Below are 25,418 nucleotides of genomic sequence, written 5' to 3' on the forward strand. Positions count from 1 at the left end.
ATAAGGGACTATAACACACCACTCCCACTAATGGGTAGAATATGTAGTCAGAAGATCATAAGATCATAAGTAAATACAGGCCTTGAATGATACACTAAACCAATTAGCTCTTTCAGATAGCTATAGAACAACAAACCCAACAAAAAGAGAATACACACTATTCTTGAGTGCACATGAATTATTCTCCAGGAAAGACCATATGTTGGGTCACAAAACAAGTATCAATGAATTCAAAAATTTTGAAATTATACAATGTATATTATTTGACCACAATAGAATTAAGGTATAAATCAATAACAGGGGGACAACGGAAATTCAGAAATATGTGGAAATTAAACAACATATTCTTAAACAACCAAGGGGTTAAAGAGGAAATCAGAAGTGGATTAGAAAATATTTGAGGTGAATGAAAATGAAAATACAACATACCAAAACTTATAGGCTGTAGTGAAGGCAGTGCTGAGAGGGAAATTTTGTATGTGTGTGTGTGAAGATTTTACTTAGGGCATTATGGAAATATCCATAGTTATTAAAATGAAGTTAAAGCAGTTCTTTCATTTTTAAGATGTAAAGTTTCATTTGTAACTTTTTTTAATCCTCACATACCCCTTATCTCTTCCCCACACCCACCCACCCATTGACCTATAGTATTGGTGTGGTACATTTGTTAACTGTTAATGAAAGAATATTAAAATATTACTGTTAACCATAGTCCTAGTTTGCAATAGGCACATTTTTCTTTATGTATCCATCTATTTTTTAACATTTGTTCCCTCTATTATTTATATATTTTTAATCTATATGCTTTACTTATCTGTCCATACCATAGACAAAAGGAGCATCAGACACAGCTTTCACAATCACACAGTCACATTGCAAAAGCTATATCATTATACGATCATCTTCAAGAAACACAGTTATTGGAACACAGCTCTACAGTTTCATGCACTTTCCTCTAGCTTTTCTAATACACCTTGGACTAAAAAGGGGTTATCTATATAATGCATAAGAATAACCTCCAGGATAACCTCTTGACTCTGAAATATCTCAGCCACTGACACATTATTTTGTCTCAATCCTCTTTCCCCTTTCAGTCGAGAAGGTTTTCTCAATCCCTTGATGCTGAGTCAGAGCTCATTTTGGGATTTCTGTCCCATGTTGCCAGGGAGGTTTACACCCCTGAGAGTTATGTCCACATAGAGAGGGGGAGGACTGTAAGTTTGCTTTCCATGTAGGCTGAGAGAGAGGCCACATCTGAGCAACAAAAGAGATTCTCTGGGGGGTGACTCTTAGGCCGAATTTTAAGTAGGCTTAGCCTATCCTTTGCGGGGATAAGTTTCATATGAACAAACGCCAAGATTGAGGGCACGACCTATTGATTTGTTTGTCCCCCTGCTTGTGAGAATATCAGGAATTCTTCAAATGGGGAAGTTGAATTTCCCCCCTTCTGAGAGGAAAATTTATAACCCTAAATGGTTGCTTTAAAAAAGGAGAAGGGGGGGTGGGCCATGGTAGCTTAGCAGGCAGAGTTCTGGCCTGCCATACCAGAGACCCAGGTTCAATTCCCAGTGCCTGCCCATGCAAAAAAGAAAAAAAAATGGGGAAAGGGGAACTTCTGGGGAAGATGGTGTAGGGAACTCCAGGACTCACTCCTCCTAAACACTTAGTTGAGAGGCAGGAACTGTGAGATATAGCTTTTCTGTGGTTCCTAAGGCTAGGGGAGCACTGTTCTACATCTAGGGAAGAGAAGGAGGAAGAGGCTGAGAAACTGAGGTAAAGAACTGTGAGCAGCTTGCTCCATGGTGGCTACCAGTGCCCATCCCCTATCCTTGAGGCAGGCCACCTTGGAGTCCAGTCCCTGGTTGCCTGTTTTGGATAGAAAGGGACATGGAAGTTGTCTTCCCCAGAAACAGGGGGACATGGTCAAGCACTGAGCATAGCCTTAATCAATGAATTTGGATCACTGGGTCCTGATTCTGAGCTGCTGTTTCAGCATGTCCTGGATAGGACAGATATGGCCATTATTTCAACCCCACCCTCAACAGAAGCAGAGGATGTGGAAGTTTACAGCTACAATACTTCCTTAAGGCTGTGGGGAACAGCTTGCTGAAAGTGGCCATCTGGTAGGCAGGCCATGAAAGCACAGCTTCTAAGAGTCATCAAAAAGGCTTCTGGTGTCTTTCCTGAGCCTCTCCCCACCCAGGGGTCTTGGAGCTGGTCTATTGTCCTTCACGGGTCCCTAGACTTGTTTTTTGGTTGGGAAAGTCCTCCTCCTCCTCCTCCTCCTCCTCTTCCTCCCCCCCTCCTCCTCCTCTTCCTCCTCCTCCTCCTCCCCCCCTCCTCCTCCCAGAATATGCTCTCCAGTGAAAAGCAGCAAGAGGTAATGAGAGGAGAATTAAAAAAAAAAAAAAACTTAGAGGCAAAACAAAAACAAACAGAAAGATCATAGTTTTAGAAAAAGGAATAGAGGAAAGGAAGCTTGCTTCTGAGGGTGAAATAATTGAACAAATAATGCAATCTTAAAAATTGTACTGCATACCCAGGGCAAGAATGCTGACAAAATATAACAGAGAAGACTCAAATAAACAAAATCATAAATGAGACTGGGGACATTACTACTGACCAAACTAAATTAAAAGGATGATATGTGGATACTATGAACAACTGTATGGCAAAAATTAGACAATTTAGATGAAATGAATATATGTCAAAAAAAAAAAAACATGAACAAGTTACACTCACTCTAGTACAAATAGAGGACCAAAGCAGACCAATTAAAAGTACAGATATTGGATCAGTCATCAAAAACCTCTCAACAAAGAAAAGCCAAGGACCAGACAACTTCAGAGGTGAATTCTACCAGTCATTCCAAGAAGAATTAATATCAGTTCTGCTCAAAAGTTCAAAAAATTAGAGAGGAGGGAACACTACCTAACTCATTTTATGAGGTCAATGTCACCCTAATACCAAAGTCAGATAAATTTATACCACCAGAAAAGAAAATTATACAGCACTTTCTCTAATAAATATAGAATCAAAAATCTTCAACAAAATACTTTCAAACTGAATCCACAGCACTTTAATGAGTTATACACCGTGATCAAGTCAGTTTTATACCAGATATGCAGGGGTGGTTCAACATAAGAAAATCAATTAATGTAATAGTACACAACAAATCAAAAGGGAAAACCACATCTTCTTTGCCACTGACACAGAAAAGACATCTGAAAAAATACAACATTCTTTCTTAATGAAAACAATTCAAAGGACAGAAATAGAAGGAAGCTTCCTGAAAATGATAAAGTGTCTATATGAAAAATTCAGTTAACATTGTACTGGATGGTGAAAGACTGAGAACTTTCCCTCTAAGATCAGGTACAAGACAAGGATTCTCAATGCTGTGCTAAGAGTTCTAGCTAGAGCAGTTAGACAAGAAAAATAAATAAGAGCATTTAATTACAAAAGAAGAAGTAAAATTTTCACTATCTGCAGATGACATGATCTTATATATAGACAGGTCCAGAAAAATCTGCAAGAAAACCAGTAGTGATAATAAACAAGTTTAGCAACGTGGCAGGTGTTTCTATACACAAGCAATGAACAACTGGAAGAAGAAATCAAGAAAAAAAATCCATCTGCAATAGCAATTTTTATCATCAAATATATAGGAATAAATCAAACCAAGGATGTAAAAGACTTGTACAAAGGAAACTACAAAACATTGCTGAAAGAAATCAAAGAAGACATAAATAAAGTAGAGGACATTCTGTATACATGGATTGGAAGACTAAATATTGTTAAGATGCAAATTCTACCCAAACTGATTTATAGATCCAATACAATGCCAATCAAATTTCCAACAGTCAACTTTTCAGAAATGGAAAATCCATTTTTCAAATTTATTTGTAAAAGCCAGGACCCCGAATAGTGAAAAACATCTTGAAAAAGAAGAGTGAAGTTGGAGGACTCACACATATTAGCTTTCAAGGTTATTATGAAGCTGGAGTAGTCAAAACAGCATGGTACTGGCTCAAAGATAGATATACTGACCAATGGAATCAAACTGAGAGTTCAGAAATAGGTCCTCACATCTATAGCCAACTGATACTTGGTAAGGCTGCCAAGTCGCTGGATATCCATATGGAAAGGAATGAAAGAGGACTCCTGTATCTCAAACCTTATGCAGAAATTAACTCAAAATAGATCAGTAACCTAAATGTAAGAACTAGGATGATGGAACCCTTGGAAGAAAATGGAGGGAAGCATCTTCCAGACCTTGTGATACACAATGGTTTCTTAGACTTCATAGCCAAAGAACAAACAACCAAAGGAAAAAAAATTAGATAAATGGAACCTTTTCAAAATTAAAAACTTTTGTGCTTCAAAAGAATTTGTCAAGTAATTGAAAAGGCAAATTGAAAGCACAATTCCTATAGCTGTTTAATATCCAGAATGTATAAAGAAATCCAACAACTCAACAATAAAAAGACAAACAATGCAATTTAAAAATTGTCAAAAAACTTAAATATACTTTTTTCAAATAGGAAATACAAATGGCTAAAAAGCACATGTAAGGATGCTCAACAATAGTAGCCATCAGGAAAATGCAAATAAAATCCACAATAAGATATCATTTGACAACTACTAGAATTGCCACGAGTAGAAAAACAGAAAATGACAAATGTTGGAGAGGATGTGGAGAAATAGAAACACTCATTCACTGCTGGTGGAAATGTAAAATGGTGCAGCTACAGTGGAGGACAGTTTGGTGATTCCTCAGGAAGCTAAGTAGAGGATTACCATATGATCAGGCAATTTCATTACTTGATATATACCCAGAACTGAATGCAGGGACATGAACAGATACTTCAATACTAATGTTCATAGCAGCATTATTCACAATTGCCAAAAGATGGAAGCAACCCCAGCATCCATCCAAAAATGAATGGATAAACAAAATGTGATTTAGACATACAATGGAATAGTTTTCAGCTTTAAGAAGGAATGAAGTCCTCATGCATGTACCAACATGGATGAACCTTGAAGATATTATGTTCAGGAAAATAAGCCAGACATACAAGGAGAAATACTGTATGAGCTCACTGATATGAACTAAATTATAACAAGGAAACTAATTAGAATATAGAATATAATTAACCAGGGGAGTGTAATTAACAGCATTGGATTAGGTTGGTGTATGTGGGTAAAAGGGGAAATTTTGGGTGGTGTATATTACTGGAAAGAAAGTTAGAAGACAAAACATGGGACTGTGTAACACAGTGAACCCCTATTGTGGATGATGAATATGGTTAATAGCACACATATAAGAATGTTCTTTCATGAATTATAGCAAATGTGCAACACTATTAGAAGGGTGGTGCACTGGTTTGAAATGACGTACATACCCTAGAAAAGCCATGTTTTAATCTTAATCCCATTTTGTAAAGGCAGCCATTTCTTCTAATTCCTATTCAGTATTCAGTATTATATGTCTGAAACTGTAATTAGATCATCTCCCTGGAGATGTGATTTAATCATGGGTGGTTGTTAAGATGGACTAGGTGACGACATGTCTCCACCCATTTGGGTGGGTCTTGATTAGTTTCTAAAGTCCTATCAAAGAGGAAACATTTTGGAGAATGGGAGAGGAGATTCAGAGAGAGCAGAGAATGCTGTGGCACCATGAAGTAGAGACCATCAGCCAGCGACCTTTGGAAAAGAAGAAGGAAAACACCTCCCAGGGAGCTTCATGAAACAAGAAGCCAGGAGAGAAAGCTAGCAGATGATGCTGTGTTCACCATGTGCCCTTCCAGCTGAGAGAGAAGCCCTGACTATGTTTTCTGTGTACCTTCTCACTAGAGAGATAGACCCTGAACTTCATCAGCCTTCTTGAACCTAGGTATCTTTCCATGGATGCCTTAGATTGGACATTTCTATAGACTTGTTTTAATTGGGACATTTTCCTGGACTTAGAACTGTTAACTAGCAATCTATTAAATTCCCCCTTTTAAAAGCCGTTCCATTTCTGGTATATTGCATTCTGGCAGCTAGCAAACTAGAACAGGTGGTATATGGGGAAAAACACCCAATATACACTATGGACTAAAGTTAACAATAATATTCTTTTTTTGATTGTAACAAAGCTTCCACAAATGCTAAGTGTCAACAATAGGGAGATACATGGGAATGCTGTAATTTTAAAATTACTTTTTTGTAAACCTACAACTTCTCTAATTAAAAAATTATAATAAATACTAAAATAAACATTATGCTAAGTGAAGTGGAAGAAACTAGAAAAAATGCAATAGGAACTTTTACTTGTTTTCTAATAAATGCTGCATTTCTGAAGTATGGCCATACTTCATTTTCACCAAGTGAATTATCTTTTCCCTGGATTTATATAGCATCAATTAATTCTTCCTGAACTGTTCAATCTATTTCCTGTCTCCAATCTTTCTCTTTTTCTTAGGTATGAACGTTCTCCATGACTCTATGCTTGGCCCACTTTTCCTCTTAAGCTATCTCAGGAGGATCTATAATCACCCTGACATTGTACATAAATATTTCCATAAATGTGACCCCTTCCACTCAAAGAGGTTCAGAGCTATCACCTTATATCTGTACTAGCCAATATAAATAAACATCACATTTAATTAATCACATAAAATTAAAAGTAATTTTAAATATTCTAGTAGCTACATTAAAAGTAATAAAGCAAGTGAAATTAATTTAATAACATTTTATTTAACTCAATATACCCCAAATATTATCATTTCAACAAGTACTCAATATAAAAATTATTAATGAGATATTTTACTTTCTTTTCCTTGGAGTAAGTTTTTGAAATACAATGTGTATTTTACATTTACAGCCTATCTCATTTGAGACTTCACATTTCAAATACTCTATAACCTCACATTATGGTGACTACTGTATTGAGCAGTGCATCCATATACAGCTTATTTTTCCTGTCTTTGTCTACAACCACTATCTATATTCTGGAGGCATACCTCTCCTGAGTTCCAACCTTCATCCCTTACTCCCTCAGTGATATCTCCACTTACACATTCCATGAATAATTCAGAACAAATAGTACCTGAAGGGAACCCAATAATTTCTCTCCCCAAACCTGCTTTAATTAAATAATGCCCAGTCTTGGAGAAAAGCACCACCATCTATTTAAAATTGTCCAAGCCAGAGACCATATCCTTTATCATCCACATTCAGTTTTTCACTAAATTCTGTCAACTCTAGTTTTCTTTTTAAATTAGAAACACTAGCTTCTTTATATTTTCCCCTTCAATAACCCAAGCTAATTTTTCCCCAGGGCATTTGCACAAATAATCCCTGTATTTGGAGGGCTCAGGTGTCTGCATATACCTGACTTTTCCATTTATTTTGGCTTACCTCAAAGCCATTGCTTCAGAGCACCTTTTCCTGATTCATATCATGTGTTTTTTTCCCACCATACATGAAATTACCTTGCTTATCATTTGGGTTTTTTTTTTTCATTCCCCCATACAAGAGTGCAAAGCTTCTCTCTGTCTTGTTAATGGCTAAATACTCATTAATGTTATATAACAGTGTCCCAGAAATTAACTGCTCAGGCAAGTCCTTGATAAATATGTGCTAAAGAAAATTTAACTTTCATCTCACTTCAAACCATCTTTTGCATGGGCACCACTGGTGTCTAGAAAATGGAAATTTCGTTATGTTACGTTCCAGTGTAAAATCATATAATGGCCTCTTTTTTTCTACAAGGGAGTGTTCAGAGCCTGAAATTCTATCCACTGACACCTCTAATGCAAGTTAACCTCTTGTTAATTCCCCTTCATTCTGTATTGTTGCATTCCTCTGGGATCTTTCTGGCTCTGGAAATACCCTTTCCAAAGCAGCTGCTTGGCCTCCTATCCAATAAAATGCAATCATGGGACTTGGCCTTGAATAGCACTGTAAAGGAAAGGGGAGAACAAGATCAAACAAATATTTTATTTTTATATTTTCTGATGAGAACAAATCACAACTTTTGGTTATTATGGCCAAGTATTCAGCTTCTCTTTATTGTTATTATTTTTTAATTTTTTTAAATACCAAAAAACACCAAACAAATGCAAACATTCTTAATTTTGATCATTCTGTTCTACATATATAATCAGCAATTCACAATTAGTTGCATATTCATCATCATGATAACTTCCTGGAACATTTGCATCTATTCAAAAAAAGACACTAAGAACATGACCAGTCAGCTTTACTTTATTCCTTAGTAATGGTTATTCAATTCCATTTTTATTCCTCTCAAGTTTTGAGGTTTAAGGGCCTAGGAATACTTCATTCATTACCCAGATTCTGTCTATACTTTAATGAGATGCTCTGCTCTCCACACATCCTTGGCCCCAGCCCTCAATTTCTGTTCCTCCCCTCTACCTTCTATCCCATCAGATCTGTTCTCACCCAGAAGGGCTTGAGACAGGCCCGGTTGGGTTCCTCTCTCCTTTCAGGACCTGATGCTGTATTCATTCTCAGATGGGTCTGGAGCTGGATAGGCCAAGGAGTGGACAAGGTATTCCATCTCCTATCCCTACCAGACTCCCATGGACAGGAAGTTTCAGTGAAAGCCAAAGTGGACCATGAAGGGAAAAGTGAGTCATGAAGGGAAAAGTGGGCCCTGGCAGGGAATGTGGGAGAAAGGCACAGACCTCCTCCAGGCACAGGAATTGTAGGGTTTAGAGGGTCTACAGGCAGAGGGGATCAGGTGAGGGTCTTTGAATTTCTTATTGTAACATTAGAGACTCAGGTGTTTCTGGGAATTAGGTTTTCTTGTACCTACCTGTAAGAAAGTGTATATCTTCCCTGCTCCAAAATATAAGTGTGAAAACATTGAGCCATTTCAAAAGGATATTTTCTCTGAGAGTTGTCACTGTTGGCAAATGTTAGTCTCTGGGAAACAAGGTATATCCTTTGACCCAGCAAATCCACTGCTAGGAATTCATCATACAAATACCCTTGGGCATATGCCGGAAACTATGTGAATGAAGATAATCCTTGCAGCACTATTTGTAGCATTAGGGGTTTGAAAACTTGCTAAAAGTCCATCAATAGAAGAACAGTTACATTATGGCAGATCCATACAATGGATTACTCAGTGGACTTAAAAACGGAAGGAAGACACACGATGAAAAACAAAGAGATCCAATATCTATTGTTAAAAGCAAGTTTCTACAGAGTGCATAGCACGGGTATTATTATGTATAAATATGCTTAGGTACATAGATAATTTATTTTATATTCTATATATCTTTAAAAAGATACATAAGTTTTTAACTTTAATTGCATCTAGGCAAGGAATTGGATGCCTTAGAACACATCAAGGAGGGAAATTCTTCTCTATCAACCTTTGGAAAACCTCCAGAATAGTCAAGGCTGTGAATTTTTTACCTATTAAGAATACATACACAATTTTAAAATGAGGTAAATAAAAAAGTAGGCTTCAAATTAGAAATCTAACCTTAAAACTTGAATAACCAGAAAAAGAATAAAGTAAACCCAAAGTGACCAGAAGAAGGAAATAACAAAGATTAGAGCAGAGATAAATGAAATAAAAAACAAAAAACAATAGAGAGAATAAATAAAATTGAAAGTTGGCTCCTTGAAAAGATCAATATAATTAAAAAAACTTTAGCTAGACAAAGAGAAGACAGAAAGACACATAATGAAAATCAGAAATAAAGAGGACTACTAAATTAATGACCCTACTGAAATAAAGTGAAGTACAAGAGGATACTATGAACCACTGTATGTCAATAAATTAGATAACCTAGATAAACTGGGAAAATTCTTAGAAACACACAAACTACCTATATTTTCTCAAGAAGAAATCAACAAGCTAATTACTAGTAACCAAACTGAATCAGTAATCAAGAACCTCCCAACAAAGCAAAGCTCAAGGACCAGATAAATGACTTCAGAACAGAATTTTACAAAGCATTCCAATTCTTCTCAAACTCTTCTAAAAAACTGAAAAAGAAGAAACACTCCATAATTCTTTTTAGGAGACGAACTTCACCCTTATAACAGAGGTTATAAGGTATACTGATATCACAAGAAAAGAAAATTACAGACTAATACCTCTTATGATACAGATGCAAAAATCCTCAACAAAATACTAGCAAACTGAATTCACCAGCATATTAAAATAATTATACACCATGATCAAGTGGGATTTATCCCTGGCATGCAAGGTTGGGTTCAACATAAGAAAATCAATTAATGTAATATACCACATTAACAAAGTGAAGGGGAAAAAAACACATGATCATCATGACTTATGCAGAAAGGGCATCAATTTGATGTAATCCAGAATGCTTTCTTGATAAAAACACTTAGAATGCTAGAAAAAGAAGGAAACGTCCTCAACACGATAAAGGGAATATAGAAAAAGCCCACTGCTAACATCCTACTGAATGGCGAAAAACTCGAAGCTTTCCCTCTAAGATCAGGAACAAGACAAGGGTGAAATCTGTCAACACTGCTATTCAACATTGTACTGGAAGATCTTGCCAGAGCAATTAGGCAAGAAAAAGAAATTTTAAAACATCCAAACTGGAAACGAACAAGTAAAACCTTCCTATTTGCAGATGATGCACTCCTATATACAGAAAATCCTGAAAAATCTACAACAAAGCTCATAGACCTAATTAATTAATTCAGCCAAATGTTGGGGTAAAAGATCAAGCCTGTAGAAACAGTAGTATTTCTATACACAAGCAATGAACAATCAGAAGAAGAAAGCAAGAGAAAAATTCCATTCACAATAGCAACTAAAAGAAACAAATATCTAGCAATAAGTCTAACCAAGAATGTAACAGACTTGTCCACAGAAGACTATAAACCACTGCAAAAAGTAATTAAGGAATACCAAATAAAGGGAAGGACATTCTGTGTTCTTGGATTGAAAGATTAAATATCGCTAAAATGTCAATACTATCTAAAGCAATATGGACTCTGAAGAAAGGCTGCCAGCATCTGGGACACCTCTTTCAGTAGCCAGGGTATGCTGGTCCATGCTTCTGGTTCCATTGCTTTCCTCTTCTGATTCCAGGGCCTTTCTTTGTGTCCTGCAGGTCTTCTCTTAGTGTTTTCAGAGCATTTTTCTTTCTCTATATGTCTGTGAGTCCTCTCTTAGCTTCTCCGGGAAAACTCTGGGTTTCATCCCTTAGCTTCCCTTGGCTCTTCCAGGTTCTGACTTTTTCAGTTTCTGTGGTTCCTTGATTAGCATCTCCCAGGGCATTTCTGTCTAAGCTTTCTCTCTCTCTGTGAGCTCTCTCAAAGGACTCCAGTAAGCAGATTACGACCCACCTTGAATGGGCAGTGTCATATCTCCATGGAAACAACCTAGTCAAAATGCCCTACCCTGTAATAGGTTTGCCCCCAATAATTGGATTAAGAGAACATAGGCTTTTCAGAGATACATAACAGATTCAAACCAGCACAGCAATTATCAACAAAGGTTTAATATCCAGAATATATAAAGAAATCCTTCAATAAAAAAAAAATCTAATTAATAAATGGGCAAAAATATTGAGCATACATCTCTCCAAAGAAGGTATACAAATGGCCATGGAGCAAATGAAAAGATGCACAACATCATTAACCATAAAGGAAATGCAAATCAAAACTACAATGAGATATCATTTGATAGCCATTACTATGGCTGCTATTTTACAAAATGGAAAATAAGAGTTGGAGAGGACTGAGAAATAGAAAATGTATGAGTATTCATTTCTGGTAGCAATGTGAAATGTTGCAGCCATGTGGAAGACATTTTCACAGTTCTTCAGAAAGCTAAGTATAGGATTACCATATGACCCTGGAAACCCACTACCAGATGTATAACCTGAAAAATTGAAAGCAGGGAAACAAACAGATACTTGCACACTGAGGTTCATCGTGGCATTATTCACAATTGCCAAAAGATGGAAGGAACCCAAATGTCCATCAACCAATGAATGGATAAATAAAAGTGATATATACATATAATGGAATATTATTCACTTGTAAAAAAGGAATGAAGTCCTGATACATGCAACAACATTGGATAGACCTTGAAGACATCATGTTAAGTGAAGAAAGCCAGACATAAAAGAACAAATATTGTATGTTTCACTGATTTGAAACAATTAAAATGAGCAAGCTCAGAGAGTCAGAATCTAAAATCTGGGTTATGAGGATGTGGATAGGGGATGGGAAGTTAAAATTTAAAATATCCAGGATTCTTATTTGAAATGATGGAAATGTTTTGTTAATGGATAGTGATATTTGTAGTACAACATTGTAAACACAGTTAACAGCATTGAAACATATATCTAAATGTGATTAAAAGGAGAAAATGTTAGGATGTATATATGGTAAGAGAATAAACCTTTTAATAAAAACCATGAAACTATACTACACAGAAACTCTAAGTTATACTATAGACTTTAATTAATAGTACAATTATAAACTGTGCTATCATCATTGCAACAAATTTTCCACACTAATGCATGATATTCACGGTGGGGTGGTGTATGGGATTCCTGTATCAAATGTTCTATAAACCCACTACTTCTCTAATAAGGAAATAAAGTCAAATAAGGAACTCCTGTGGTAACTCTGTGAAGCCCTAGAAAACTGAAAATTGCAGTTCGAAAACCACTATGTTAGATGCCAGGTCACCTTTGGGAGGTGGAATTGACAAATAGATTCTAAGAACCTCTGTTTTCTTTCCTTTCAATGACTGACCACTAGTTTTAGCTCATAACTAAGGATTTGGGCTGGAATAAGTTTCTCTACTCTTGTAAGTTTATGGACTACACCAATTGACCAACTCTATTCATCTATCCCTGATTCCCAGACACATGGCTAAAGAGCAATTCAATCCATGCCAGTGTTATTTCTGAAAAAGGAGTTTTTATTTATTTATTAGAAAAGTGGGTTTACATAATAATCATGAATAAAATGCAGGATTTCCATTTACCACATGGGTTAATATGAAACTTTGTTTATCCCAGAAGAGCCATGTTCTTTAATCCTCATTCAACATTGTTTGGTGGGATATTTTTGATTAAGTGGTTTCCATGGAGATGTGACCCACCCAATTGTGGGTGGTACCTTTTGATTAGATGGTTTCCCTGGAGATGTGTTTCCACCCATTCGGGAGTGGAGTCCCTGAGAGAGAGAACCATTTTGGTTCCAACATGAGACCCAGACATTTGGAGATGTAGAAGGAAAACGGCCCCAGGGAAGCTGTTTGAAACCAGAAGCCAAGGACTCAGCAGATGCTAGCCACATGCCTCCCCAGCTGAAAGAGGTGTTCAGGACCCATTGGCCTTTCTTGAGTCAAGGTGTCTCCCTGGATGCCATAGTTTGGACATTTTTATAGCCTTAGAACTGTAAACCTGCAACTTAATAAATCCTCCTATTCAAAGCCATTCTAATTCTGGTATTGCATTCTTGCAGGATTAACAAACCAATATACCACCCTGCTATTAACACCTTGCATTGATGTGGAACTTTTGTTACAATTGATGATAGTACATTTTTATAGCCCTACTATTAACTACAGTCCATTGTTTAACTAAGAATTCGCTGTAAAATGGAGATTTTTTAAATTAAAAAATCAGAGAACCAATCCCCCAACCAAAAGAAAGAAAATGAAATAAAATTATGTTTGTAAGGCATAAAATTTAAATTGCCTTTTGAGCCAAACCTAATCCTATGCAGCAATGTGAGGCAAAATAGTTAAATAGTATATGGAATTAAGGAGTCAAAAAATAAATGAATACACCGATCACCGTCCTTCTCTGCAGCACTTCCCCAGGCCTGCCTTTTTGACAGCGAAGATGAGCAGCACTGCGGCTGAGAAGACGATACTAGGCTTGATCGACCTATTTCACAAACACACCGGGAATGATGATAAGATAGACAAGCAAAACGTACTGAAGATGCTGAGGGAGAATTTCCCCAATTTCCTCACTGCCTGTGAAGGAAAGGGTACAGATTACCTGGCCAACGTCTTTGAGAGAAAGGACAAGAACAAGGATAAGATTGAGTTTTCCGAGTTCCTCTCCCTGCTGGGGGAAGTGGCCACAGACTACCACAACCAGAGCCACGGGGCGCCGCCCTGCTCCGGGGGAAGCCAGTGATCCCCGCCCACAGGCCTCCAGAGACCCCCAGAAACAATAAATGTCTCCTCCCACCAAAAAAAAAATAAATAAATAAAAAAATAAATAAATGAATAGCTTAACAATTTTACAAGCCATTTGGTAGGTGAGGCAGGTATTATGATCTCTATTATGCCAAGGAGGCAGCCGAGGTTAGGGAAGAAAATTCTAACTAAGAAAGAAGAGGCAGAACTAGAAGTCAGTTCATCTTATTCATAATCCAGTGCTCTTTTGGCTACATTTCAGCTCACCCTAATGTGAGAGATGAGTGAATCTAAATGAACATTTTTCAAGCAAATTCTAAACTCAGGAAGAATTTGTGTTCAGCATCATATTCCTGAGGTCTTTGAGGATTTGATGGGCAATAAAGTGAGCAAGACCACTCTTGGTCACTAATGTCCTCTTAAAGGTACCTTACACCTAACAAATTTAATTTCTGTTATTGAGAAAATATGTTGCTGGTGGTTCAGGGTTTACCAGAGCAGAAATTGAAAATAGGGCCAGAAGGAAGCTTCTGTTGCTAAGTAGTTTTTGGCTACTACAGGCACTCAATTTGTGTTTGCAGTCTATGATGTCAACTATCTCTCAGTTTGCAAATAAGTCTATGCACTCTGGGTCACAGATGGAAAATAGATTTCATCTCACATGACAACACCAATCAATTGGTCGGGATCATCTACAATGTTGTATCAAGAATGATTCTGAGGTGAATTCCAGACAAAGAATGCTGTGATCTATTTGTAATGTTTGCCATGGGCTCAGGAATGGGTAAAAGAAGCACCTGTGCCAATAACTTTCACATGTAAAACTGTGCATAATAAGGCAGTTTTACAGGAGGGTCAATCCACATGGCTGCTAAGCTACAGAGGACACAGGGATCCTTTAAGAAAGAAATTCTGGGTTGTCACCTTAAAATGACCCTTTTGCCTCGAAGTAAAGCTCTCAAAACAACAAGCTTACAAGTTCATGGTCCATACCAAACCACTCTTGTTGTTTAACACATTATGTTTTCTAGACTTCTTGCTTATCTATTAAGTTCTCTGCCCATCATCCACATAAGGAAAAAAACAAAACACATTCAGAGTGTATGGCTACTGCTTTGGATTTAATGTGGTATATAAACTCGGAATTTGCTTTCATCAGCCAAAACACCATTCATTATTCTGGTTATTCTTTTGTGGCTTAGTATCCTTTTTCTCTTCCCATTTTTTGTTAGATACTAAGCTATAAAGAGTGTTCACAAACAGCTCCATCTAGTAACTCTTAGGGTAGAACTTCATTACAGGTTCTTTGCATTCTCTTTTGGTGGAGCTTCACCCACCTTAGATAGATGACTTCACTGACCCTCATTTTCTTCATTTATACAATAAAAATAATGGTCATACATCTTACACAGGATTGTTGGGAGGATGAAATTAAAGTACACATAGAAAGCATTCAGAATTGTGTCATCTTATCATAAGTACTCTATAAATGTTCATATCTGCCATTCTGTCCATGAGGAAATTTTTTTTCACTTTTCATTATTTATTTAAGAGCAAAAGACCTGAGCATCTATTTCCTGATAAACATCTGAATGTCTATTTACACTCTGCCTTGCTATTTTGGGAGAGTTCATGAGAGTTCTTTGTAAATGACAAAACATAAAAATACTTGAAATATTAAAGTTATTAAATTATTGCTTCATTGGATAAAATTAGTCGTGAGCTTGAGCCATCTGTGTATTTAATAATTTGGGGGTCTAAAATGCCTTTTGTTTATTCTGTGCATTAACTTCTTTTAATATTTGTCTAAATTTAATTAAGTCCACTACTTAACAAGAGTTCCCAGTGCTTCCAGAAACAACGCTAATCTCTAAATAAGACCAAGTCCCTGAACTCAGGGAATATATGGAGGGACAGGCAAAATCAAGCTTATACACAAAAATGAATGAAAGAGTGTATGGAACCAAATCCTAAATGGAAGAGCATTGCCAACTATGTGAACTATACACAGGAATTGCTCCAGAAGAGGAGCCTTCATGTTGCTCAAAGCATCATGTCAGGCTTCATTGTCGATGCTGGTGGTAGCTACATTGCTAAGTTTCCCACTCTTTCTTATATATTTCAAAGTCCTATTTTCCAAGAGTGGTTGGAGATTGAGGTATCTCAGTATAGCCAATATCCAGTTACATGCGATAACTGTACCAGTCACATTGTCTGTAAATTCCCAAATGCCAAAAATCAGTTTTTAAAAAGTTTGTGCTAATTCAAAAGGCACTTCATAGCTGGAAATGCACTGGTAACATTAATATGCATATTAATTATCATTTGACAGGACTAGAGAGAAATCCTGTTGATTTAAATTCTCCAGCTTGAATTATAGGCAACCAATTCTTTATAGCTGTACAAAATTTTATTTTTGTAGTGCTTTCCTATACATCCTCACACTTTTTCCTCAAGGCAACCTAGTGAAATAGGTGTTAATAAACTCCTTGACGGCTTCAGTTCTAGACAACAGACTTTAATGAGTGTCTAGCATGTGCCAGTTACTGTGCTAATGATGTAAAACAGCATATAAGAGCCTTTTTAAAGATTCCTTTAATCATGGGGATTACTAAAACATATACAGCTGTTGATAATACTAATATGTCACTTAATCCTGTCTGGATCAAGGAAGAGAACTAAAAGTGGTGGAAGTTTAGCTGGGCCCTGACAGGTAAATAGGGTGTTTACCAGGTAGAAAAGAGGGGAAGGGAATATAGGTAGAAGGATCAGCATAAGCAAAGAAGGAAAGATGTGGAAGTGTATAATGAAATCTGGGACTGAGGAAGTGTCTTATGGTTCCTGTGTATCCAAGCATAGGGTATGTGGCAAGGAGTGGTGGAAAATTAATCTGGAAAGATAAGCTAGGAAATATAAGAAAGGATTTGAATACTATTCTAAAGAACACATAATAATAATTACTCTTACTTTTAGCACTTCCTGTGTCCCAGGAAATGTGTTACAGGCTTTAAGTATGCAATTTCATTTCCTCCTCATAAGGACTGCATGGGATCAGTATTGTTTATATCCATTTTATATCTGGCTCAGAAATAAGTACCGAGCTGTAATATAAATCAATTGTTTGATGCCATGACCTGTGATCTTAACCACTGTGCCACAATGCCTAACATTTTACTTCCCCATTGGAAGGACACCCCTCTCTTCCCACCAAGTCCTATGAATACTTCGACTTTACACCCCCCCTTCAGCTCCCATTTTTGACTCTTTCATATTAAAACATTCTTGACATATCAAAATAAGTTAGAAGGAGCTGCTGGTGACTACTTCCTTAATTCATCTGTTCCAATAGGAAGGATTTATTTGGAAATATTAGGGATCAGTTTGTCCCACAAGCCTTCATACTTTCAGGCCCTTCCTGGGCTGAATATACTTGTCCTTGCTTCAACAAGCTGACCCACCAACTGTTTTGCTTTAAAAATTACCCTGCCTATCCCATATCCACTAAATGAATTATCAAAAATGATATGGTCAGCTATGTGTGAGGGTAGATATAATAAGGTTAATCTATTTCTAAACCTTTCTTAGAATTTGAAGGTCATTTATCAAGAACTTCAGGTGGGAAAAAAAGGCACAGCTACCTACCTACTCTCCTAAGGACTTCCCAGAGACAAAATTTCTCATTTCTGGGTGTGAATATAATTTTCTCTGATTTAGAGTCCTACCCTTGTAATTCTAAAGATGGTATTTTCTGTTCAATAGCAGGATAAGGACATTGGTTTGATGATTTTCCTTTGCCAGAAGCTTGCTTTCTTTCATGGCCTATGGTAGCCTGGGCTGCATCTGTTCTGATTGCCAAAAGCTTCACCGACTTCTGGTGATGCTTTAAAAGATGATGGGTTGGAGACGCAAGGGTAGTTCAGTGGTCGAATTCTTGCCTGCCATGCAGGAGAATAGGTTCGATTCCTAACCTATGCATTTCCCAAACAAACAAAAATCCAAAAGAACAAAAATTAAACAAATGGTACTGCAATAAGGAGATACTCACTTGAAAAAATAATGAAATGTGACCTCCCATACAGCAAACCAAAAAAAAAAAAAATCGATGGGTCTAAAACTCTAAAAAGATCCCTAATACCCTCTCTTGTTACAACAAGAATCTTGCCCCCTTACCTGTTCTGTGAGGGTACAATTACAACCTGATCGTGGACACTGATTTACATACTTGAATAAACATAACTTGCGATGTATGGAATTTTATACTATTCCAAATAGCTTCATGCTTTCTTTCCTTTTGACCCTGTAAAGTAAGCAGGATAAATACCATCAATATTTTGAAGATGCTAAAGCCTAGAAATATGTAATATTCTTTAAATGAAATCTAATTTAAAGTGGAAGCAAAATAGAACTGAAGTCTCCCTACTCCCAGCATTGTGGAGTCTCCACTAACATACTATTGCTTGAATAAATCACAAACAGGTTGTCACCATTTCCCTGGCCACTCCAGTATGTGCATGCTGTTCTTTTCTCATCATCACTGTTGAATCCCTGAGGTTCTTAGAGTTCTGGTTCAGGATCTGTAGCCACTTTGAATGATAGCATATTTGAGGAGGCCTTGCAAGAGTTGTTCCAGGATTCAGTATGTTGAGTGGGTGCATAATCTCAGTGCTACTAGGCTAAGCATTGTCAGATATCTTCTGTACAATAATAGCCAGTAATACTAAGCATTCAACCATTGGTTACCATGTGCCAGGCAAAGTGCTGTGGGGCTTACAGTGATTATCTCATTTTTTGTTCCTAAAACCCTTATAAAGTAGGTACTATTTTTATCCTTTTTTATACTCTTAATCACTTGTCTGCTGCTGCTTCAATAATCCAATATTGAATTTTGAGGAGTTGATTTTTACTCAGTCATACTTTATACCATAATTAAAACATACATTTCAATGGTTTTTAGTATATTCATAGAGTTTTGCAGCCATGACTACAGACAATTTTAGTATGTTTTGTCACCCCCCAAAAAAGCTATCTTTCTATTTTGTTCATTTATTTTGTTTTAATTTAGTCAAGATTTAGGTCTGGCCTGATTCCACCTTTCCTGGCCAAAAATCTAGAGCAGGGATACAGCAAAAATGTTGAAGGGAACAAGCAGATAACATCAAAAAGTGACCCAAAACAATTCTGGTGGGACCACGGTAAATCAGAAGGAGCCTGCCCGTCTAAAATTTCAACTGACCCATGTTGGAATGTGGAACAAATGTTATCAGCTTTTTTAAAAGCAGTTTTCTGACATGCCACACAGTACATTTAAAGTGTACAATCAGTGGTTCTCAATATAATCACAGAGTTGTGCTTTCATCACCACAATCAATTTTAGAACATTTCAAAAGGGAAAAAAACCATACCCCTTATATCCCCTTATGGGTGTGGTATCTTTGTCACAACTGTTGAAAGGATAGTCTAATATTACTGTAAACTACAGTCCATAATTTGCAATAGGTGTATTTTTCCCATATACCACCTTATTACCAGATCTTTTACATTTCAAAAAAAAGCCATAAATTTAGACTTTTATATGAAATTTCCTGATTTCTAATGGCAAGTGAATTTTTAAAAAGAGAAACACTATGTGTACTAAACAGAGTTATGTTGACTGGATTCAAATGCTGAGTCACTAGTTTGTGTCCTCTGCATTCTAGAAAAAGTAAACTCTCCAAGTTTATGTTTTCTTATACTATCCTCCCCTACCATTTGCCCATCTACTAAACTGGAATTTGAGTTTTCTCACCTTAAGAATTTTGTTTGGATATAGCTTTGTCCTAAAGTAGGAAGATGGACTAGATGGCTTTTTGAGATGCCACAATAATCCTTTCCTTATCCTGGTCCATCTTAGATCTGTACAGTCCTCCCTCTAAGGAGGCCTGAATGGTATGCCTCTTGTGACTTTCAAAAGAGACTGTTTCAGGCAGATCTATCCTATAGGGGGCCCAACATGATGCCCAGACCCAAAGTTTCCCTAAGAGTCAGTATGAATCAAAATGCCTCAAGTTGTCTCAGTTCCTGACTGTATTCTTAATGTTAAGACAACATGGTTTTCCACAGAGCAAACAGCACTGATATGTGTCTCTTCCTTTGGTTCGTAGTCATCATGTGTCATTGTGCACCTTTCACTATCAGGACTAATTTATATATGAATGCCCACCTTAAAGATTGTGATAAGTATTAGAAATAATGTACAACAAAATCCTAGGATGGTGGTTGGCCCTTGGAAGACACTCATTAAAAAACAAAAATACTGATCATGATTCTTCCAGGGTTCTGAGAGGAAGCATATTTCTGATAAGAGTAAAAAATAGCAGTATTTGGCCAGCCCACCTTCCCAGCAATCAGAAATGTGCTGTTTCTGTCTTGCCTCAGCCCATCTGCAGAAATAAGTATATAAGTATAGCTCTTTCTCAGCGTGGGCCTTGGCTGGCACCTATACCCCTATTTACAATCACACCCGAGAATGCATGGACCAAACTGGAATACTAGCCAGTGCATTGGATGTTTGGATTTCTAAGCCCACTAAATGGAGAGAAACATAGCCTGCTATTGAACTCAGCCCAGTCACTGCATTTTCCTGGCAAATCAAATAGAAATTTTGTTCTTGCTGGTGTGTGCCTCACAGGCATCATGTCTCTGGTAATAAAATTAATTTTAAACAGTATGTGTTGTCTATGTTTGATGCTGAATAGATTGAAATGACATAGGTAGGAAGGTATAGTAGAAGGAGAGTAACTTCAGAAGCCAAACAATTCTAGGATCAAACCTTGGTTCTACCAGGTTCTACCATATTCTAACCATGGCCTTAGTCAGATTATTTAACAACACTGAGGCTCCATTTTCTCACCAACAAAAAGAGTAACACCAGCTACTGCATAGGGTTATTATAAGCATTAAATGAAATGTTTGCGGTTTCAAAATGTTGATCGCAAAAGAGTAGTGATTGTTTTTTATTATCATAAACATATATTTCTGGAAAGAAATTTGGTAAGTTTAACACATGTACATCACACGATCCAGTAATTTCTAAGGTACATAACCAATAGTAATTTGTATTAGTCAGGGTTCTCTAGAGAACAGAACCAAAAGTAGATATCTGTAAGTATGAGATTTGTAAAAGTGTCTCATGCAACTGTGGGAATGCAAGAGTCCAAAATCCAAATGGCAGGCTGTGAAGCTAGCTACTCCAATGAAGAATCTTGATGAACTCCATAGGAGAGGCTCAATGGCTGAAGAAGCAATGAAAATTTCTCTCTTCTCCTTTAAAAGTCTTCAATTGATTGAAGCAAAACCAATTGATTGGATTATTGTGTTTGCTGGGAGCACACCCTTAGTTGATCATATGTGTAATCAGCCACAGCTGCAGTCAACTGGCTGATGATTTAATAAACTAGCCTTCTAGTTATCAGTCAGCCACAATAATCCTTACAGTAATAGTTAGGCCAGTGCTTGCCTGACCAGACAACTGGGTACCATCTCCTGACCAAGTTGACACCAGAACCTAATCATCACAACAGATCTACACCCATTCCCACCTATATAAGTAACAGAAATGCATGCACTAGAATGTTCTTGGTGGCACTCTTCATGATAATAAAAAAGCCACATGCCAACTAAAAATAAGATGAATAAATAAATTATGGTGTTGTCACATAACGTAATCCTATGCAGCAATTAAAATTAATGATCTATAGGAATGATGTCATCAACATGACAACAAAAGACATGCCCTGGAAAAGTCTGCACTTAGAAACAACTAGTAAAAGGACAAATACCACTTACTCGGAAATCTGGAGGGTTATAGAAACTGGAGAAGGACATCATGAATTTTGCGTGAAAGAAAAAGAAAAAATACCATAAAAAAGTTAGAGATCTAAGATCTAGACTTGGAACATCACACCCCTCCTCCTCAATCACTCATGCATAGCTTTAGAGTTATACAAGGCAGCTCAGCACAGGCACCTCCTGCTATGGATGCAGACCACAAAGCCATTCAAGGCAGTAAAACCCTATGCATATACAGGCACAAGAAGCCAAATTTACAGTGACTCAGGGTGGAACATAAGTGGCTGTGTTGTTACTCTGCATACAAAAGGGTCCCTAGTACATAAAAGAGACTGAGATAAAACTGTTGGCAAAACTGCATATAGAAAACCCGGTCTATGATTGCTGGATATCCTAAAGAAACAAACAAACAAAAATAACCCAGACCATTTTGAACATTCACCTCCATTTGGCTTCCCTGGGCAGATACCCTAAAGGCAAAATAACTGGAGACAGTGAATCCTCAAGAACAAAAGGGGGGAAATTGAACTCTGTAAGACAGGACATGTCCCAAGAATGAAAAGGAAACACTGTCTGAAGGAGCAAATTTTTAAAATTCTTAGGAGCTGGGGAGAAAATTTGCCAAAAAATATATTAAAAATATTGGATATATATATCTCCAAACAGAACATATCAGGATTCCCAGAGAAGAAACAGAAGAAAGGAAGCTTTCTCCAGGAGGTGAAATCATGGTACATAGAATGGCAATTTTTAAAGCTGTACTACATGTCCAGAGAAAGAAACAGATGCAGAGGAACTGAAAAAAAATGAACAGCTAAATACAGGATACTCTAAAGGTTAAGTACAAGTTGGATCATGCATTGAAGAAGAACCTTAACACATAGCCAATCTACAATAAAACTCAGGGCAAGAGGGAGAAGCTGACCTTCAGAGTTAGCACATCAAATAATCAGATGCACAGAAATAAGCAAATATTACAAGACAAACTAAGAAACAGAAAAGTATTGCTCAGTCAAAGGAACAAATTAAATCTTCAGGGGAGACACAAAATTTGGAAAAATTGATCAAAAGCAGTTCAAACAAATCTTCTAAATCAATTCAGGGAAATGAAGTAAAATATGGATAAAAATAAACTAATTGTGGATATAGAATTAAAGGATATTAAGAAGAGAATTTGCAGGCAAAAAGAATAGTAAGCTTGAAAATAATATACTAGAAATTAAGGGGATGAAAAGCACAATAATGCAGACTATAAGTGCACTGAGGCATAAAACAGCATATTTGAAGAGGCAGAACAAAGAATCAATGAAATAGAAGACAGGACAATTGAAATAATACAGGCAGAAGAACAGATAAAAAGAATAGAAAATATAACAAGAATAAAAAAATTGAGCAAGGTCTCAGGGACTTGAGTGACAGCAGAAAGTTTACAAACATATGAATCATGGGAGTCTGAGAGGAAGAAGAGAAGGGGAAAAGGGCGGAAAGAATATTTGAGGAAATAATGGCCCCAAACTTCCCAGCTCTTTTAAAAGACATAAATATGCATGTCCATTGCTACCCATCATGTTTTGCCAATCTCCAACCAAAAACATTCCTGCCAACCCTTAAAAATACCCTTAATAATTATATAAATTCTACAAATTTTCCATGCACTAGAGTAACATTCCAGAGACCTACAATCTCTGGATAGGTCCCTAAACCAAATAAGTCTTGAAATGCAGAGGGGCCAGCCTTTCCAGAGCATCAGCTAGTTCATCCCCCTATCCCATATTATCAACAGCCACTTCCAGCATGAAAAAGTTAGAAATGACATAGCCCCATACCCCTAAAGAGTAGAATAAATCAAAGGCGATGTTGCAGTTATACAGAGAAGGTAGGGTTATCAAATGAGTATGATCGCTGAATCATTAAACTCATATTTCTTTTAATCTCCAGTCTTGGAGCAGCTAGTAATAAATAACTTACCTTGGAACTGTAATCCATACCAAACTTTTAAATCTGTTCTAGTACTAATTGTTGTGGTAGGCTTTGAAATTTATTGCTTTGTATATATATGTTATTTTTCATAAAAAGAAAAAAAGTTGTGATGATAAATGCTCAGCTATATGATGATGTTGTGAATCACTGATTGTACACTTTGGATGATTATCTGTATGTGAATATATGACAATGAAAAATGCTACTAAAATATGTATGTCCAAGAATTGTAGCATATACCAAACAGAATAAACTCTAATGGACCTACTCTGAGACACATGCAAATTAGAATATCAAGTGCCAAAGAAAAAGAGAGAATTCTGAGAACAACAACAGAAAAGCAACTTGTCATATACAAGGATACTCAATAAGACTAAATGCTGATTTCTCATCAGAAACCATGGAGGTGAGAAGGCAGTGTATGATATTTTTAAGGTAGTGAAAAAGAAAAAATATGTCAGACAAAAATTCTTTATCCACCAAAACTGTCATACAAAAATGAGGGAGAGTTTAGAACATACACAGATAAACAGAAACTGAGAAACTTCATCATCACCAAAAGACCTACTTTAGAAGAGCTGCTAAAGAGTTGAAAGGAAAAGACAGTAAAGAGTGGCCTGCAGCAGTATGAAGAAGAGAAGATCTGTAGTAGAGGTAAATTAATGGATGTGGTGCCTGGAAACATTACTCATTGTCAACAGCCTGCTAGGATGGCCTTCATAAGTTCTGGAGGAACATGACACAGCATAACTTATGCAACCATTGATGTTATATACATGTATCTAATCACGTACTCCACAAGGAAGTCACTTTAATGTAACATGCATATATCTGATCACGTATCCCACAAGTGAAGTCACTTGTTGGTTAAGTGCCACTTTTGTGTAATTTAGTATATGAGAGACTACTGCTCTGTAAGTATCAGAGCAGAGCAGATGGGATGATTAAAGATGACCACTCTACCAGAGGCTCCTTATGCTCTCTTTCAATTTGCTACCAGACTAGAGTGACCGAACTTTAAGATATGAACCTGACAATGGGTAAATGCAAAACCTCCTTAATATAAGAATTAGAATACAATTGAGTAAGATATACTCATATTTCCTCATAATGGACACACAAAATATAAAGTGGCAATGTGGGACAAAAACAGCATAAGGAGGGGAAATTGTGGCATATGTGTATGCTACTGATTTAATTTGATACCTTTTCCAATTCATAGGTTAAATTTATTAAAACTTGTTTTGTGACCCATCACATGGTCTATCTTGGAGAATGATCACAAGTTTCAATAAATTTTAAAAGATTGATATTATGAAAACCATTTTATATTCTTTACTGGCCACGATGGAACAAGGCTGCACATAAATAATTGGCAGAGAACTGGATAAGGGCCTAATATTCAGAATATATATTTTAAAAATCT

At 36.7% G+C, this 25,418-nt stretch overlaps 1 pseudogene; it reads left to right on the plus strand.

The window, feature by feature from the left end:
• The first annotated feature begins 13,835 nt into the window (after nt 1–13,835).
• On the plus strand, nt 13,836–14,246 carry LOC143670772 (protein S100-A7 pseudogene; annotated as a pseudogene).
• Nucleotides 14,247–25,418: the final 11,172 nt, after the last annotated feature.

The sequence above is a fragment of the Tamandua tetradactyla genome, chromosome X (genome assembly GCF_023851605.1).
Source record: "Tamandua tetradactyla isolate mTamTet1 chromosome X, mTamTet1.pri, whole genome shotgun sequence".
Taxonomy (NCBI): Eukaryota; Metazoa; Chordata; class Mammalia; order Pilosa; family Myrmecophagidae; genus Tamandua; species Tamandua tetradactyla.